The 21,007-nt window shown below is 40.4% G+C and overlaps 1 pseudogene; it reads right to left on the bottom strand.

Moving 5' to 3' along the window:
* Positions 1–7,467: 7,467 nt before the first annotated feature.
* On the bottom strand, positions 7,468–9,359 carry LOC130034500 (zinc finger CCCH domain-containing protein 15-like; annotated as a pseudogene).
* Between the last annotated feature and the right edge of the window lie 11,648 nt (positions 9,360–21,007).

Here is a 21,007-nt window from a genome sequence, read left to right as displayed (position 1 = left end):
AAAGCAAGGGATAAAAAGACGTCATTCCAGTAGGGCGGAGGCAGAAAGGTAGAGTGTTTGCCTTGCACATGGCCAATGTGGATTCAATCCCCAGCACCCCAAATAGATCCTCTGAGCTTTCATGAGTGATCCCTGAGCACAGGGCCAGGAGGAAGCCCTGAACACCATTTGTTATAGTCTCAAAAACAGAAATTTTATAATTGCATATAAAGAAGTAGCCAAGATTTTAAAAAATCAACTAGTAGCACTGCAGCACTGTCCTCCCATTGTTCATTGATTTGCTCGAGTGGGCACCAGTAATGTCTTCATTGTGAGACTTGTTACTGTTTTTGGCATATTGAATACGCCGAGGGGAGCTTGCCAGGCTCTGCCTTGTGGGAGGGATACTCTTGGTAGCTTGCCGGGTTGTTGGAGAGGGATGGAGGAATCGAACCTAGGTTGGCCGCATGCAAGGCAAATGCCCTACCCGCTGTGCTAACTGAGTCTTCAAAAACATTTTTAAGGTAATGGTAATAGAAAGTTGCTGTGGTCAGGGTTTGGATAAATTAACATGAAGAAAATGTTAACTTGTTAGAATGAAATCTAATCCCCTTCTACCCCCTCCATCTACCTGTCTCTTTCAAAGATAACAGTCAGTATTCAGTGTGATGGTAAAAATAATAAACAGTGCTATAATATATGTGTATATATGTAGATATATATGCTTCATCCATGCTAATTTATTTAGTCTATAATAATCCCTGTAACAGATACATGATAAAGGCACAGGCATGTCTCAGTACCCAGAAAGGGAATCTAAACTGCTGTGTGTGTGAAATGCTTTTTTTGTTGGAAGTACTAATAGTTGAGTAGTAGAATAAAGAGATGAAATGAAATTCCTTTCAGTGAGTAGCACTCCAATAAGGAGATAGAGAGAGCTGGGAAATAAAGCAGGGTGGAACAAAGATCCAAATCACAGGAGGGCGGAGGGAAGGAAAAGTCAATAAGCCATGGTAAGTAGTTGTCACTTTATTCTACAGATGAAGGAGTGTGATTGCCTCTTTAGGGGAAGGTACGATTGGGAACATAAAGACCAGTCATGAAAATCAGTTTTAGGAGCTGGAGAAACAGTACAGCTGGTCAGGCATCTGCCTTGCCTGCCCTGACCCAACTTTGGTCCCTTATAGTACAGACCCCAGCACTGCCAGAAGTGAGCCGTTGAGCACAGAGCCAGGAGTAAGCCCTGAGCACAGCAGAGTATGGGCCTACCATCCTATGTCACATGCACATTATAGAAAAAAGAAAACTTATTAAAAATTACAGGTCGAACCCCTGATCTGCGTGGGACGGGCACAGAGGCCCAGCTCTGGGCAACAAAGCTGAACGGTTCCAATTCCAACAGGTACAGCCCGCCCCCAAGGGCCTGGGTCCCTTTCTGGGCACGCGCAGCTAGAAACAGCCCCTAGACAGCCGGTTTTCAACCCCTGATCTGCGTGGGATGGGCACAGAGGCCCAGCTCTGGGCAACAAAGCTTAACGGCTCCAATTCCAACAGGTACAGCCCGCCCCCAAGGGCCTGGGTCCCTTTCTGGGCACGCGCAGCTAGAAACAGCCCCTAGACAGCCGGTTTTCAACCCCTGATCTGCGTGGGACGGGCACAGAGGCCCAGCTCTGGGCAACAAAGCTGAACGGCTCCAATTCCAAACAGGAGACCTTCCCAACTCCTCGCCCAGTGCCAGGGACTCTTTCCGGAGCCGCGGCCGCGTCATATTTTCCCACTACATATGTCATAGGAACCATAAGCTAACTTCTTAGATGGAAACTTCTCTATTTTAGCTCAGCCACTAGAAACACAGTACCCAATAACTCATAAGCCTATCTTAACTCACACTGCATATCAAGCAGAATAGTAACAGTGAACGTGAAGGACTAAACTACACCTCTCACAATGGTAAAGCAACGCAAAAGCCCACCAAACTTTCATATTGAAGAGTCGAGCCCAGATGACACCAACAGTACTGTAGTGTTAGACAACCTCTCTGACAAGGAATTCAGGAGGGAGCTACTTAGGATGATTAGGGAATTAAAAGAAACAATGGAAAGCAATGCCAATAGAAGACAAGAGGATCTAAAGGCAGAAATGAGGAAAATGAAATCAGAAATGTCAGACCTGAAAAATCTCGTAGGCGAATTGAAAAGCTCAGTAGAAGGCCTCAGCAGCAGAGTAAGAGCGGCTGAGAACAGAATCAGTGAGCTCGAAGATGAAGTTCAGAGACTATCCAGAAAAGAGCAGAAAATGGAAAAGAGACTCAAAATTCGGGAACAGATGGCAAGAGAAGATCGTGATGAAGCCAAGAGGGGTAACATAAGAATTATTGGAGTCCCAGAGGGAAAGGAAGAAAACCTCGATGAAGAAGAAACTGTCAAAGAAATCATTGCTACAACATTTCCAGAGCTGAAGAAAACTTGTGACCACATTCAGGAGGCCCGAAGGGTACCAGCTAGAAGAAATCCGAATAAAAATACCCCAAGACACATTCTGATCAAAATGACCAAAACCTTAGACAGAGACAAAATTCTGAAAGCAGCAAGATCGAAGAAAGAAATCTCTTACAAAGGAGCATTCTTAAAATTCACAGCTGATTTTTCTGATGAAACCCTCATGGCCCGAAAACAGTGGTGAGACATAGTAAAAAAACTCAATGAAATAAATGCCTCCCCCAAAATACTTTTCCCAGCAAGACTCTCATTCATAATAGAAGGAACAACACACAGTTTCACAGACAAACAACAGCTCAGGAACTTCATAGACTCAAAACCATGGTTACAAGAACAACTAAATGGGCTACTTTAAGGCAAGAAAGGCCCCTCAAATACACCAAACTTTAACAGAACAATGGGACAAAATCCCATAACAATAATCTCTCTCAATGTCAATGGGCTAAACACACCAATTAAAAGACATAGAGTGGCAGGATGGATTAGAAAATTGAACCCAACATTCTGCTGCCTGCAAGAAACGCATCTCAATAGTCAAAGCAAACACAGAGTCAGAGTCAAAGGCTGGAAAACAATCCTACAGGCAAACAGTTCCCATAAAAAAGCTGGGGTAGCCATCCTTATATCAGACCACATCGATTTCAGAGTGAGGAAGGTCATAAGAGACAGTGAAGGCCATTTCTTATTGATCAGAGGATCTGTACAACAGGAAGAACTTACAATAATAAATGTATATGCACCTAATGAGAGACCAGCAAAGTACTTAAAACAACTACTCATAGATTTGGAAAAAGACATCAATAGCAACACAATACTAGTGGGAGACTTCAACACTGCTTTGTCACCTCTTGATAGATCAACCAGACTCAAGCTTAGCAAGGACATACTTCATTTGAGGGAAACAATGGAAGAAAGGGACTTAGTAGATATATACAGGACACTTCATCCACAAAAAGCTGAATACACATTCTTCTCAAGCGTACATGGAACATTCTCCAAGACAGACCACATGCTGAGCCACAAAACATGCCTCCATAAAATTAAGAAGGTAGAGATTGTATCAACAATCTTCTCAGACCATAATGCGCTGAAATTAGAAGTAAATCACACACAAAAACAGAAAACTAAATCAAACACCTGGAAATTAAACAGCGCACTATTGAACAACGAGTGGATTAGACAGGAAATCAAAGAGGAAATCAAAAGATTCCTAGAAACGAATGAAAATGAGAACACGAGTTACCAAAACTTATGGGACACAGCAAAGACTGTGTTAAGAGGAAAGTTTATAGCTCTACAAGCATTCCTCAGGAAGGAGGAGCGAGCACACATAAGTAACCTAACCTCACAGCTTAAGAGCTTGGAGAAGGACAAAAAAAGGAGCACAACCCGAACAGGAGAAAGGAAATAATAAAACTCAGAGCAGAGATTAACGAGATGGAAACCCAAAAAACAATCCGAAAGATCAATGAAACCAAAAGCTGGTTCTTCGAGAAAATTAACAAGATCGATAAGCCTCTAGCAAAACTCACAAAGAAAGGGAGAGAGAAAACCCTAATAAACCGAATCAGAAATGAAAAGGGGGTCATTACAACAGAAACCACAGAAATTCAGAGGATCCTCAGGGAGTACTTTGAGAAGCTTTATGCCACGGAACATCAAAACCTCGAGGAAATGGATAAATTCCTAGACTCCTACAGACTCCCAAGGCTGAATCAAGAAGACCTGGAATACCTGAACAGACCTATCACCATCAAGGAAATTGAAATGGTAATAAAAAGTCTCCCCAAGCACAAAAGTCCTGGCCCGGATGGATTCACTAGTGAATTCTTCCAAATCTTTAAAGAGGACTTACTCCCGATGCTCTTTAAGCTTTTCCACGAAATTGAAATATCAAAAACACTTCCGAACAGTTTCTATGAAGCAAATATCACACTGATACCAAAAGCAGACAGAGATACCACAAAGAAAGAGAATTACAGGCCAATATCCCTGATGAACACAGATGCAAAGATCCTCAACAAACTACTAGCAAATAGAATCCAACTACTCATCAAAAAGATCATACACCATGACCAAGTAGGATTCATCCCAGGGATGCAAGGATGGTTTAACATTCAGAAATCAATCAACATAATCCACCATATCAGCAAAAGAAAAGATAAAAAGCATATGATCATATCAATAGATGCAGAGAAAGCATTTGATAAGATCCAGCACCCCTTTATGATGAAAACCCTAGCCAAAATGGGTATAGAGGGGACCTTCCTCAACATAATTAAAGCCATCTACCACAAGCCTACAGCAAGCATCATCCTCAATGGGGAAAAACTGAGAGCCTTCCCTCTAAGATCAGGGACGAGACAGGGATGCCCACTCTCTCCACTGCTGTTCAATATAGTACTGGAAGTACTTGCAATAGCGATTAGGCAGGAAAAAGATATTAAGGGCATTCAGGTAGGAAAGGAAGAAATCAAGCTCTCACTATTCGCAGATGATATGATACTCTACTTAGAGAACCCAATAACTTCCACCAAAAAACTCCTAGAAACAATAGACTCGTATAGTAAAGTTGCAGGTTATAAAATCAATACCCAAAAGTCCATGGCTTTCCTATACGCAAACAGTGAGAGAGAAGAAAGCAACATGAAAAAAACAATCCCGTTCACAATTGTGCCCCAGAAAATCAAGTACCTAGGAATCAGCTTAACTAAGGAAGTAAAGGACCTGTACAAAGAAAACTACAAAACGCTACTTCAGGAAATAAAAGAGGACATGAGGAAATGGAAAGATATCCCCTGCTCATGGGTCGGGAGACTTAACATTGTCAAAATGGCAATACTACTGAAAGCATTGTATAAATTCAATGCAATCCCTATAAGGATACCCATGACATTCTTCAAAGAAATGGAGCAAACACTCTTGAAATTTATATGGAACAATAAGCCCCCACGAATAGCTAAAGCAATTCTTGGGAAAAAGAAAATGGGAGGAATCAACCTCCCGAACTTCAAACTGTACTACAAAGCAGTAATAATTAAAACAGCATGGTACTGGAACAAAGGCAGAACTGCAGACCAATGGAACAGGGTTGAATACACTGACATCTCTCCTCAATCATATGCTCATCTAATCTTTGATAAAGGTGCAAGTAATGTGAAGTGGAGTAAGGAAAGCCTCTTTAATAAATTGTGTTGGCATCACTGGACGGCTACATGCAAAAAAATAGGCTCAGAACTCTGCCTAACACCATGTACAAAAGTAAGATCAAAATGGATTAAAGACCTCAACATCAGACCAGAAACCATAAGGTACATTGAAGATAAAGTTGGCAAAACCCTCCATGACATTGAAGCTAATGGTATCTTCAAAGATGCCACGCCACTGGCTGAGCAAGTGAAAACAGAGATAGATAAATGGGACTATCTTAAACTAAGAAGCTTCTGCACCTCCAAAGAAACAGTGACCAAAATACAAAGACAGTCTACAGAATGGGAAAGGATATTCACCGAATACACATCTGACAAGGGGTTGATATCCAGGATATACAGAATACTGGTTAAACTCCACAAGAAGAAAACATCCAACCCCATCCAAAAATGGGGCAATGAAATGAACAGAAACTTTCTCAAAGAAGAAATCCGAATGGCAAAAAAGCACATGAGAAAATGCTCTACATCATTGATCATCAGGGAGATGCAGATCAAAACCACAATGAGATACCATCTCACACCTCAGAGACTGGCCCACATTCAAAAGAACAAAAGCAACCGATGCTGGCGTGGATGTGGCGAGAAAGGGACACTCCTTCACTGTTGGTGGGAATGTCCACTGGTTCAGCCCTTCTGGAAAACAGTATGGACGATTCTCAAAAAATTAGAAATTGAGCTCCCATTTGACCCAGCAATACCACTCCTGGGAATATATCCCAGAGAGGCAAAAATGTATAGTCGAAGTGACATCTGCACTTGTTTGTTCATTGCAGCACTCTTTACAATAGCCAGAAAATGGAAGAAACCTGAATGCCCAAGAACAGATGACTGGTTAAAGAAACTTTGGTACATCTACACAATGGAGTACTATGTAGCTCTTAGAAAAGATGAAGTCATGAACTTTACATACAAGTGGTACAATATGGAAAGTATCATGCTAAGCGAAATGAGTCAGAAAGAGAGGGATAGACATAGAAAGATTGCATTCATCTGGGGGATATAAAGTAACAAAGTATGAGATTAATACCCAAGAATAGCTGAGATCAGCACCAGGAGGATTACTCCATAACTTAGAGGCCAGCCGGGTATCCTAGAGGAAAGGGCAGTTCAGATAGAGAAGGGAGCACCAAATAAAGGATGTTTGGAGGATCCTCCCAGGAGGGGAGATGCATGTCGAAAGTAGACTATGGACTGAACATGTTTGCCACTCAATGCCTCTTTTGCAGACCACAACACCCAAAAGGAGAGAGAGAACACTGGGGAGTGCCCTGCCACAGAGACAGGGGGGATGGGGGGATGGGGGTGGGAGGGATATTATCCATGGTGGTGGAAAATGGGCACTGGTGGAGGGATGGGTATCTGATCATTGTATAATTGAAACCAAAGCACAAAAAATTGTAAATCTACAACTTTAAAAAAATAAAATAAAATAAAGGGAAAAAAAAAATTACAGGTCATGGTCACGGTCCTCTCCTTGTTCATTGATTTGCTGTAGCGGGCCCAGTAACGTCTCCATCATGAGACTTGTTGTTTCTGTCTTTGGCATATCGAGTACGTCACAGGTAGCTTGCCAGGCTCTGCCCTGCAGGCGAGATACTCTTGGTAGCTTGCCGGGCTCTCCGAGAGGTGTGGAGGAAACTAACTCGGGTTGGCCATGTTGGCCACTTGTAAGGAAACGCCCTACCACTACCACTTCATTCTGCACTTCATGCCAATTCTTAAGTGCATAATCTCTCTCTGTGCAGTGCTCCAACCTTGTAGAACCTGCATTCTTTTTTTGGATTTTAATGTAGGATGGTCTTTATTTACAACTCTATTGGTGAAAAAGAGGGGACAATTTAAAACAATTTAACAATGGGCATTGTAGATGATCTTATCATTAAAGAGGTTTCATTTTAAATATCCATCTGACTGACCAAAGATGTACAATACTGAATCTTCTTATTTAATTCCTTTTATTAAGTACAGTACTCATATTTTAGGCATCCTTTTAAACATATAAATACAAATCATTCATTACAAACTGTATTGAACAAAAGGTATCTAATTTCAAATATATGTTTGTCTTGTAATACATGCCCAATGGCAAAAAAAAACCTGAGAAGCAGTAACACTCCCTATATGAATAAACATTTACAACAATCATTTTCTGTAATGACCCATTATATTTTCAATTTATCATGAACTACTCTTAACTTACTATGAGCTGTGTAGCCAAAGTTGGAAGACAAGATGTAGGAATATCCTTTTTTTGGAGGAAACTAAGCCCTCCATATTCAGCATGGGAAATAAACATCCTGTTGAAGAATTCTAGGTGAAAAAAAAATACTGTAGTCAATTTCAACTCATGCTGAGCTGACTTAATTTTTCATCAGTTTGTTTTGTGTCAATCTTCTAAGTCAAGTGTGTTTAATTCTTCTAGTTCATCCAAATCTTCTCCAGTAAAAAGATTTTCATCAACAGGAACAGCATCAATGGCTCCATTTTCCTGTCCCTCCCCTTTGTTGTCCTCTTCCAAGTCACTTCTTTCACCACTTTCAGCCCTACCACCTGATGCTTCACTTAATTTGCTTTCATCCTTTTCTGAAGTGTATGTACTAAATCTTTCAAGACTTGCTACAGTAATACCCGTCTCATCTACAACTCTTGGTATATACAGGCTTAAATCTATGTTATTTACGCTCACTGAATCTTCAACCTCATCACTACCTGCTCCCTGGGTGTAACGAGTATCATCTGCTTCCTTGTCATCATCGTCAACCAGTTCAGGACGAAATTCAAATACTTCACGACCACTGATCTCTAGCGTTTTTCCTGCTTTGAAGTCTGCTTTCCTTCTTTCCGTATCTTGCTCAAGTTTATCAATCTTTTCTTGTCTTTTTCTTTTTTCCACGCAAGAAAAGATTCTAGAGTGATTTTGGTAACATTTGGTCCTAGGGCAGAACGCTCTCTTTCAATTAGATCTTCTAATGAAATTTCATCTTCTTTCTCTTCTTTCTTTTTATCCTTCTTTAATACAAATCCTGGAGGAAGTCCATGACGATGCATGCAATTATCACCCCCTCCTGGGCGTACCCAAAACCAGACATATTTGTTATTTTTAATAACTTCAAGGAAATGCTTGCAAACTATTTGAGTTTTTGTTTTTTTTCTTTTCCGCCTAACCGTGCTTCTTGTTCACTACTTATTCCAATTTTTTCTCATCCCAATTATCCATTGTATCTTTCTCAAACTCTTCATCTCTTGCATCAATATAAACACTTTGCTTTTCACACTTTCTCTCCAGAGTTAAGTCATGAGAGAACTTACACTTATCTCCTTTAGTACACTGTCCTTGCTTGAAGAATGCACATACTACAGATTTCGGATCTGCACCTTTACTTATTTTTTGAGCAGCAACTACTGGCTTGAACAGTTCATTTAGTTCTTGTAATTCTTTCTTCTTATCATCTTCAATTTCTTTTCAGCTTCACTTTGTGCTACCTGACGAGGATTTTGTTGACCAAATTTAACCTGATACGTGACAGCCTTGATAAACTTCTGTTGCTTTGCTCCTTTCTTATTCTTTAAGCCAAAAGTCTTGTCTTCGATAATCTTTTCCTTCTTCTGCTCCGCGTTTTTGCTACCCCCAGCCTGAGCCTGTTTCTTGGGGGGCATGGCGGAGACCACAGACGGCGCTGGCCAGTCTCAGGAGCGCAGCTGGACACCGTCGGACGGCGGGGGCAACCGGCCCCGCGGCAAGAGTAGGACAAGGACGCGGGCCACCGTAGCTCGCTTCCCACAGCCGCGTTCTCTTTTTTTTAAATTTATTGTTTATTTTAAAATTTTTTTTGAACCTGCATCTTTAAGGGAAATTTCCTTTTTCCCCCCACCTTCCTTGTCTCCCTTTTTGGTGAACCCCATGTTTCCTTAGAGTTAGTGTTCCGCCTCAGTAAAATGATTTTACTTCAAAATTAGCAGAATGGATCATGTAATTTGTGAAATTGCTAACTTGATCACTTCACTTGATCACTTGACATTCCGTTACTCATCAATTTGCTTGAGTGGGCACCAGTAATGTCTCCATTTGTCTCTGTTGCATGCTAGTGTAGCCCAACGACGTCTGCTTGTTCTAGGAACACGAAGAGCCTCAAACCAATCATTCAGGGTCTTGACAAAGAAGTCTGACCATCTGGTATGTGGGCAGCCACGCAATCTTTTGATGTCCCGTGGAATCCAGTCGGTAATGACTCTAGTCCAGTGGTCATCTCCAAACCTCATTACGTGTCCAGCCCATCTGATTTTCGACACCTTGGCAAATGAGACAGCATCCCTGATTCTTGACTGTCGATGGAGGTCAGAACTTCGGATTCTTTCTCTCATTAATTGAAGCATGATACTCCAAGCATAGCTCTTTTGATTCCTCTTTGGGAGACCCGAATACCATTCTCATCCTGTTTTCATAGGGCCCAGGTCTCTGGGGCATATGTTAATGCAGGAAGAACAGAGGAATTAAAGAGATGTGCTGGGAGCCAAAGGTTCTTTGTCCTCTTAGCTATTTCTTCGAAGCTCTTGAAGGCGTTCCAAGCCACTCTTTTCCTCCTGCACAACTCAGATAACAGGTCATTCGTCATGTTGACTTTTTGACCTAGGTACACATAACTGTTGCATTCGGAGATGTTTGATTCCATTGAGAGCGAAAGGAACGTCAGGAATGAACTGTTTCTCATAAACATTGTGTTCGTGACATTCAGCTGTAGTCCAACCTTTCCACACTCACGGTCGAAGTTGGCCAGCATTTGTGCTGCTTGGCTAATGTTTGGTGTTATTTTAATGATGTCGTCTGCAAAGTGGAGGTGGTGTAGTTGCCTACCATCTATCTTCACTCCCATTCCTTTCCATTCCAGTTGTCACATGATGTTCTCGAGGGTGGGACTGAAGAGTTTCAGTGAAATTGTATCACTCTGCCGAATCCCTCTCTTGACATGGATGATCAATTCCTTATAGAATGGTGAGATACTGATAGTGAATCCGTAACACAGTTCATGGAGGATCCTGATGTATTGAGTTTGAATGCCTTGTTTGGCTAGGGCTTTGATGACTGCTTTTGTCTCAACAGAATCAAAGGACTTCTTTAAATCAATGAACGTTAGACAGAGCGGCATCTTGAACTACCGAGAAACCTCAATGAGCTTGGCTATCATGTGGATATGGTCGATTGTGCTGAATCCTTTGCGGAATCCGGCTTGCTCTCATGGTTGTCCTTCGTCTAGTGTTCTTCCAATCCTATTCAGGATGACTCGAGTGAACAGCTTGTAGATGACAGACAATAGACAGATAGGGTGATAGTTGCCAATGTCGTGGATGTCTCCCTTCTTGTACAGTAGCACAGTTCTGCTGGTTTTCCACTGGGACAGAACCTTGCATTCAGACAGAGCCAGTGCATTGATGAGTACCAACGGCAGATACTTCAGGTGTTCGGGTCTGACCTTGTCTGGGCTGGGTGCTGTTCACTTCTTTACCAACAAAATAGAGTGTGGGATTTCGGAAGGGAGAACAGTGGGAACGACATATGCATCCTGCGAAATTTGATATGTGGGCAGGTGGACATGGCTATCGAAGAGATCCGAGTAGAAGTCATGGATAATCTTCTCCATTGCCCTTCTGGAAGATGTGAGAAATCCATCAGGACGTCAGAGAGCAGTCATCTTGATCTTGTAGTTGGCGAAGGACAAGCAGGCATTGCGAATGCTTTTCCTGGTTTCTGCCGCATCTGCTAGCTCTGTTACTCTTCTCTCCTTGAGATCTTCCTTAATTGCTTCTCTGCACTGCTTTGCGAGCTTGGACATTTGCTTATGGTTGCCCGGGGCTTGTGCCAAATCTAAATAAGCTTGAGCAAATAAGCTCACGAGTTTTCGAAGACAGGCATTTTTTTGTGCCCATCTTTCTTTGGCATTCCTTGCACAATCATGGAGGTGCTGAACCAGTCAATCATATTCCTCATCAATGTTGTCAGTGACAGCATCTTTCCATGTTGTCATAATAGTGCCAAAGAGCTCCCAGTTGGTGGTCATTCTGGGAAATCTCTTCTTAAACTTTGCAGCCCTTTCTCCCCACCCTGTGAAGTAGAATTTTGCACGAGGAAGACGGTGGTCTGATCTTGTTTGGAATTTTGGGACAACAGCAACATTGGTTGGGCAAAACCCTCGATTGAATCTGATGTGGTCGATTTCATTGTGGAACTATCCACCCGGAGATTTCCAAGTCCAATGTTTAGATTCAGCCTTCTGGAACTTTGAGTTACCATGGATGGTCTTGGTCAACATGATGAATTCATACAGTCTCTCACCCTGTTCCTTCCATTCTAGATCATGGGTCCCCATGTGGAGTTCTTCAGCTGATTTTCTCAGTCCTATCTTGGCATTAAAATCACCGACAATGATGTTGTAGAAGGTGTAGTCTTCTTTATAGAACTTCTCCAGCTCCATGTAGAACTTCTCAATTTCTCCTTTATCATACTTGGATGTTGTTGCATAGACAATAAAGATAGAAACTACTGGCAGTGAGCCTCATTTATTCAAGTGTAATCTTCTGATTCAGGTTGTCAGGCATTCGAATGAATCAATGCTCATGGCCAAGTTCGTGTTGACAAGGACACCAACATCTCTGACACCTCTTTTGTCACATGTTCCGAGGAACAGTTCTTCTCCAGTGTCAAAAATGGCGTGATGTGATTGATGCCTTCTTATCTCAGTCAGTACAATGATGTCGTACTTGATCTTTCACGCTTGTACCATCAGGTCGTCAATGGATGCATCAGATGCCAGCGTATGTGCATTGAAAGTACAGACAGTCATTTTTGTCTTTTTATCTAATTTTGCATTCCTAATTAATATTAGTTAATATTGATAATTAAGCCATTATTGGTTAAAACCTATTAAAAATCTAATATCTGAGGATTCGGTCTGGGAAATAATAGTCGAAAAAGATTGGAGTGAATTCCAAGAAATGAGGTATTTGAAAACAAACTTTGCAAATTTCTGACAAATTCTGGGAATATATAAGACCTCTACAAATATTCAGGACTGTGTGTGTATTCAACGTTATTTGTAAAGGCCTTAAGCTTCCATTTTGGGGTCTTATGTCCTGGGGGAAAAGGAAGATAAATGATTACAGCTTTCAACTTCTACTGTTTGCATTGAATACATGACTCAGAACAAGGACTGGAAAGTTTTGTGGTTCAATGCATTTAAGGAAATCTTTGTCCAATCATTAACTGGTTACTAACTTAACAGAAGAGCTCGTTAGTGGTTTCACGTGACAAAGGATACATACTTTCCAGAATTAGTTTGCAAAACTCATTGAGCAAGCAACCAAGTAAACAAAGAACTACTACAATAAAAGCAGCAGGTCATCTGGGAGTTATAAATGCAAGAAAGTATATTTTTGGAGTTAATCAATCTTAATATTCTAAGTGTGCAGTTTTCAAGAAAAAAAACTTTCAAAGTATGTCAAGAAACAAAAACACTATTTCTGAATAAACCCAGGGAATGGATAGCTTAGAAAAACTCTAAATTAACTATTTTAGGTACATTCAAAGTGGTAAAGGGAGTAAAAGAGTGTACAATGGGTAGTAAGGGGCTTGTGGTACATGTGTCAGATTTTGCTTCAATTTCTGGCCACACAAATGGTTCCTCAAGCCCACCAGGAGTGATCCCTGAACACAGAACTAGGAGTATGTCCTAAGCACCATCCAGTGTGTCCCCCCAAACAAGGCAAACAGCAATAAAGGCGGTGGAGGAAATTTCATATGATAAACTAAAGACTCATGAAATAATAGAATATGCATAAAGAAAATAAGTTACAAAATTTGAAATTCCAGACTTTCAAATTGAAATCCCAGAGTTAGAAAGTAAAATAACTAGTATGAACTATTGGTTAGAGAGAATTTCTTATTTTGTTTTGGGGCCAAATCTCTCAGTGCTTCGGGATTACTCTTGTGTCTGTGCTCAGTGATCACTCCTGGCATCCTTGGTGAACTATGTGGGGTGCCCTGGATTAAACTCAGGTCAGCTGTGTGCAAAGCAAGCACCTCACCAGCTGTATCATTGCCCCAGTACGGATTAGGATGACTTAATGTCATATTTCCCAGGAAGCAAAAAGAATCAATTACCTTCAAAACTGAAAGCACCAAACAAAAAGAAAGGGAAAAGGGAGGACAGGGAAATGAATGGAACTTCAAAGACCTGTGGGGCAGCATATAAATATTTGAAATCCCAAGAGTAGAAAAGAGAGAAAAAATCAGAAAGTTTATCTGAGGTAGTCCCAAAGCCCCATTCTGATTATATGAAAAAGAGTAGCACATATATAAAAATACACAATAAAATTCAAGTAGGATAAACTTTAAAGTTTAAAGGATTCATACCTGAATGAGCTGCTTAAGCCATGATCCCAGAGACTCAGAAACAAATCTCAGAACCGAGCGGCTTTTGGTAGAAATGCATCCAGACCTGGAATTAGGTGACCAGCCCCAGGTCACCCCACGTGGGAAAAGGTGCCGATCCACTGCCTGGTCCTCTGGCAGCTCCGGTTTTGCCATCTTCCAGATTCCAGTGGACATCCAGGTAGGGGCCTGCAGTGACAATACAAGAGGGGTCTCATGGGATAGGGGTGGGGCCGGCCCTTTCCTCCCCTGCCCCAACAAGACCCTGAGTTGCTGCCCACAAACAGGCCCTCTGGCTTCTCAACAAGCTGCCTAAGGTATGATCCCAGAGACTCAGAAACAAATCTCGGAACCCAGTGGCTTTTGGCAGAAATCCCTCCAGATTTAATTATTACGATTTTACTATCACTGTCACTGTCCTCCCATTGTTCATGGATTTGCTCGAGCCGGCATCAGTAACATCTCCATTGTCAGACTTGTTGTTATGATTTTTGGCATATCGAATACGCCATGGGGAGCTTGCCAGGTTTTGCTTTGCAGGTGGAATACTCTCGGTAGCTTGCCAGGCTCTCTGAGAGTGGTGGAGGAATCGAACCTGGGTTGGCCGCGTGCAAGGCAAACTCCTTACTCGCTATGCTATTAAGATTTCAGAATTCCAAAGTTGCCTGGCCACTACCAAGGCCGTACCACATCATATGCTATTCATTATTAGCAATAGAAAACAGGTTGTCAAATGTTGCCTTTTCGGCAGATGTGAGTATTGGGGTAAAATTCCAAATAATAATGGTGGGTCTGGTGTCAAAATATTGAATGTAATCAAAGTAGAGAGAGAGTGCAATGTGGAAATCATCTGCCACACAGGTAGGTGGAGGGCTTGGGATGGGAGATATACTGGGGTTTTTGGTGGTGGAAAATGTGCACTGGTGAAGGGATGGGTGTTTTATCATGTATGACTGAGACAAACCTGAAAGCTTTGTAACTGCTCTCATGGTGATTCAGTCACTTGATCACTTGATCCCCAGTTATTCATCGATTTACTCGAGTGGGTGCCAGTAATGTCTCCATTTATCCCTGTTGCATGCTAGCATAGCCCAATGGCATCTGTTCATTCTAGGAAAATGCAAACATTGTGATTCAATAAATAAATTTATAAAAGTAAATAAATATATAAAGGATCCATGCTTAAGACCAGAGAAACTCAAAGGGATAGTATAGCATTTGCTTTGCATGTATGAGGCATGGTTTAATCCCCAACACCGCATGGTCAACATACCCTAGAGAAGGAGCCTGAGCACTGAAATCAGGAGTATCCTCAAGCATTTCTAGGTATGCATCCTCAAATCCATTCTTTTATAGTTAGGACTATTATAACTATTCCAAAACAACATAGCCTTAAAGCAGTGAGAGAAGTAACTTATTATTTGCAAATTTTGCTCAAAAAAATAAAAATAGCAGCTTCCCAGTAAAAACTATAGAGGCCAGAAAAAAATAGGAGAGCATATTCAAAAGCATTGAAGAGAATTTTAAAGTTCCAAACAAGAATTAAATGCCTGACACAATTATTCTTTTGAAACGAAGACCAAATTAAGCACAATCCTAGATTTCAAACAAAACCAAAAACAGCTATGAGAGTTTGTCTTACTGGCTTGTCACAGAGCAAATGACAAGTTTTTCTAATGTAATTTATTGTTCAGTGTTATTTGGGCTAAAATGAAAATAGATTTTCCAGAAACCAGGAGCTAGCCCAGAAGATTTCATTACATATTCCTTTCAGCATCATCTGGGATGGTCTTGGAGACTCGGGGGCACTGCAAGAATGACCTAGGTAATCCTCAGCATTGCAAGGCCCAAGCAGCACTACAATTTCAGATTTTTTCATTGAAACACTGGTCTCATTGGCCAAGAATCAGGGCCAAAGAGATAGTACAGTGAGGAAGATGCTTGCCTTACATGTGAAACTAACTGGGATTCAACCCCAGTCACCATATATGGTGTCCCCAGCCTCACCAGGAGTGATCTCTAAGCACTGAGCCTGGAATAAGCCCTGAGCACTACCATGTTGATTATTCAAAATAAAACAGCCAACCAACAAAAAACAACAAAAAAATCCACCGGTTCCTAGGAACAAGATCACTTAATTTTTTATTGAAGCATTAATAAAAGATAATTAATCAAAAATGAGTTTAAAATATATCCGAATTTTAAAACAAATAAAATTATTCCTAGAAATCAAGTTATTTCTATTTGTATAAATAGATTCTCAGTAATTATCTTATATCATCTACAAAAATTCTGAAGAAACCACTAGAAACCTGCCATGCTAGTTTCTACTAAACTAGTTCAACAAAGTGGCAGTATACAAAATCAATATACAACATAGATAATTGATTGTTTCTGTATACAGTGAAAAGTGAATAATCTGAAAATAAAGTTGGTAAAACGAGTACAATAACAATATCATCAAGGAGATAATATTGAAGAATAAAATACTTAGGAAAATACGGATAAATTTCACCAAGAAAGCATAACATTTATACACTGAAAACCACAAATCATTCTTAAAACAAATGAAAGAAATTCGAATGGCAAAAAGGCACATGAGAAAATGCTCTACAGCACTAATCATCAGAGAGATGCAGATCAAAACCACAATGAGATATCATTTCACACCACAGAGACTGGCCCACATCCACAAGAACAAAAGCAACCGGTGCTGGCGCGGATGTGGCGAGAAAGGGACCCTCCTTCACTGCTGGTGGGAATGCCGGCTGGTCCAACCCTTTTGGAAAACAGTATGGACGACTCTCAAAAAATTAGAATTTGATCTGCCATTTGACCCAGCTATAGCACTCCTGGGAATATATCCCAGAGAGGCAAAAAGGTATAGTCAAAGTGACATCTGCAATTGTTTGTTCATTGCAGCACTCTTTACAATAGCCAGAATCTGGAAAAAACCTGAGTGCCCAAGAACAGATGACTGGTTAAAGAAACTTTGGTACATTTACACAATGGAGTACTATGTAGCTGTTAGAAAAGATGAAGTTATGAAATTTACATACAAGTGGTACTACATGGAAAGTATCATGTTAAGCGAAATGAGTCAGAAAGAGCGGGATAGACACAGAAAGATTGCATTCATCTGGGGAACATAAAGCAACAAAAAGTGAGAGTGACACACAGGAATGGCTGAGATTAGTACCAGGAATTTTGCTCCATGAATGGAAGGCCAGCCACAGGCTCTAGGTGAAAAGGAAGCTCAGATAGAGAAGAGAGTACCAAATGAAGGGTGTTGTGAGGGCCCTCCCAGGGTGGGAGAAGCATGCTAAAAGTAGTCGATAGACCAAACATGATTGCCACTCAAAGCCTCTCTTGCAAAACACAGTACCCAAAAGAAGAGAGAGAGAACAAGGGGGAATACCCTGCCACAGAGGCAGGATGGGACGGGGGGGGGGGGGGGGATGAGGGGGGGGGGATGCTGGGACCCATGGGGATGGATGACGGGCACTGGTGGAGGTATGGGGACTTGATCATTGTATAACTGAAACCCAAGCACAAAATTTGTAAGCCTATAACTGTACCTCATGGTTTTTCACTAATAAAAAAAAAAGAAAAAAAAAATAAAAAAAAATAAAAAAAAAAAAAGAAAGAAGACCTAACTAAATAGTATATCCTGTGTTCATCGATTAGTAAACACACTATAGATAAAATGATAACAGTACCACAAATGATCATTACATTTAATGCAATCCTCACCAAATTTTCAATAACCCTTTTTTTTAACAGAACAAAGGAGAACTTATACGATCTTAAAATTCATGAAAAACTGTAAGAAACTACATAACCAGAAACAATCTTAGAAAACAATCAAGTGAGGGAGCCCACACCTCCTAATTCCCACACCACTAAACTAAAACAGTCAAGATAGTCATCAGCTCTCCAAAGAAGTACAGCAAGTAAATTCCTCTTCACTAAACACAGTAACATTATTTGGTAGGACATTTTAAAAATATTAATTTTGGAATAAAATGGAAATGCTAATGAAAAGGAAAATAATGAATTTCTAGCTTAGATTTGCAACACAAAAATTTCACATATGTTGAGTTTGCTCCTATAGGAGTTTATTTTCTTTAACACTTAAGCTGTTCCTTTTTTGGGAGCAGAGAAAGAGGTTATCTTTGCAGTTTGCAGAGCTCAGTTCTAAGCTGCAAGTCTGACATTGTGGCTTCTTTCTGTTGCTATGGGCAAGTTGCTTGAATGACTTCAACAGATTCTTGAACTGCAATTGCTTCCCACTCAGTTATAATTTTACCAGGCAGAGGCTAGAAATTGGGAATAAATAATGGGAAAAGGTCATTCAGGTTCACATTTAATGCACTGTGTGGGATGTAGCTGACGACTGGAGAGGGGAAACGTGACCTTGTGGCAGAAAGATTTTACTTTTATGATCTGAAAGACATTCTGGCGTCTGTGACTTTAATTTCTCATTTTAAAAAATGGGCGAAAATCTATCACAAAGGAACAAAAGCTATAGCTAAATCTTGGTCATTTAAAATTTTATCTCACAGGGCTAAAGAGATGGAACAAGATGGGGGGCACTTGACTTGGATGTGATCAACCCAGGTTTGATCCTGGCACCATAAACGGTCCCCCAAGACCAGTTAGGAGTAGACCCTGAGGACAGAGTCGGGGTAATCTCTTTGCCCCAAATTTAAAATAAAACAAAACAAAACAAAATAATGAACTTTTTGTTAGAGAGATGATAAGGAAAAGCCAGGAATATGGAATTTAATTTGATAATGACTTGCAGCAGTTTTTTTTTTCCATAAAACTGGCATATGATTAAACTCAACCTCGAAGAAATTTGAGAACAAACACTATCTCAAAATAAACCTTTTATATAATCTAGAATTTTGTACAATTGAATATAATTGATGAATTCAAATATAGCCACAATTTATTTGCATCTCTCTCCTTTGAGATATGAAATTTATTTGTAGTTCACCTGACTATCATTTGGTTCTGACTGCTTAAGCAACCAATTATGGCACTGTGAAATCAATTCCATTCTAGGTGTTGCCTTTTAGAGTACTGGCAGGTAAATTATCTTCTGTCATCTGGGAATGCTCCACCTAATTCTATGCCTCTTGGAATTCAATCTCCATCCTGTTAAAAGTCAAAGTCACATTAAAATGCATGGTTTGGTGCTATGATCAGTGCACCTAGCTCCTCTCCCAGAACTTAGCCAACACCATTGTTAGCCATGGAGCGCCATCTTGGATGTTTTACTCTAACAGAATTTTTCACTGTCTGTGTCCTCAGGTGATATGCACTATTAGAACTACCCAGGAAATCTCTATTATCCCACAGAGTGAAAAGAATGATGAAATGGTTGTTCATCTGTTAAATTTTGGTGGGTTCATTATAGTTCTCTAAACAATCATTTTGCATAAATATGTAGACTGTTAGTTCAAAGTGAAGTGTTAAAGTTGGCACAGCAAATGAAAAATTAGCAAATTTGACCTGTAAGAGACTCTTCAGTACTAGTATTTAGTATTTTAAAAGACTGCTTTCAGTCTTGATCTCTTTGTCAAAAGCAAGTATATAGTCCACTAGGGTCCAGGAAAAAGGATGTGACATATCCATGAGGAGGTCCAATGATATCACAGATGGTCTCTTCTCTAAGCATCAAGCATTGAGGCAAAACTCCAATTGTTTACTTATACCTTAATATCAGTGCCATTTATTTGTTTTTAAAATATTAAAAAATGTTAAGAAGTAGTTTTTATATTTTTTTACTCTCATGGTATGTTTTAAAAACATTAAAACAAAATAAATCAATTCCAAACATAATGAACCTAGTTATTTTAGGTTTAGGAAACTATCAACAGAAGTAAGTTTTTCCACATAGAATGGAACATTATTCTAGGCCATTGGTTATATGAATATGTAGCACTGTAGCACTGTCCTCTCTTTGTTCATCGATTTGCTTAAGCAGCCACCAGTAACGTCTTCATTGTGAGACTTGTTACTGTGTTTGGCATATCAAATACGTCACAGGTAGCTTGCCAGGATTTGCCATGCGGGCGAGATACTCTCAGTATCTTGCTGGGCTCTCTGAGAGAGGCGGAGGAATCGAACTTGGGTCAGGCAGATGGGCTGCGTGCAAGGAAAATGCCCTATTTGCAGTGCTATAATATTAGATCATTGAATAGAAAATTGCTTTTTCTATCAAGCCACATAAGCTTGATAGAAATTATTTTAATAACCTATATATTCCAATTTTATTTTACTTCAGCTCCTATAATTCTTACTTTGTTGCCTCTGGAACAGTCACACTTAACTCCTTGGTATTTCTACAAATGCCTCCATTATCATTGTATGTTGTTGTTCCAAGTTGTCAGTCAGCAGTGACCTAAGGGTCCTCTGGTGCATTCGGAGCAGATCACTGTCCCCTGACTGGCCAACAATGAATGAAGGAATGGGCCACAGGCAGGATAGCAATCAGTTACAGAGAAATCATGAAGGGTTGAGGGGAGCAGTTAACATCCTCATAAACAATAAATAGATGCAAAGCTCTTCCTTCAGGCGAAGTTCTTCTAAGAGATCCACCCATGGACAGAATCTCATCTAGGGGCTTCCAGCGCTCCATATTTCTACTAGGAGATCAGCCTAAGGTCAGAATTTCATCTAAGGGCATATTGCTTTCTCTTTTCCTTTGTTAGTAATCTATTTAAACAATCATATTAAATGTACTTCTTAGTAATATTTCTATTCATTTTGTATGAACACAGTAAGAGATATATTAAGCTTACAAAGTGGCTCTTCCTGGGGACATCTTGCTATATATACCAGCCTATAGTCTTCAGGCCAGATTTGTTTTTCCTAACCTCCAACAG

This window comes from Sorex fumeus, unplaced genomic scaffold (genome assembly GCF_029834395.1).
Source record: "Sorex fumeus unplaced genomic scaffold, SorFum_2.1 ptg000061l, whole genome shotgun sequence".
Taxonomy (NCBI): Eukaryota; Metazoa; Chordata; class Mammalia; order Eulipotyphla; family Soricidae; genus Sorex; species Sorex fumeus.
The sequence above is the reverse complement of the archived record's forward strand: the minus strand, read 5'-3'. Positions and strand labels throughout refer to the sequence as shown.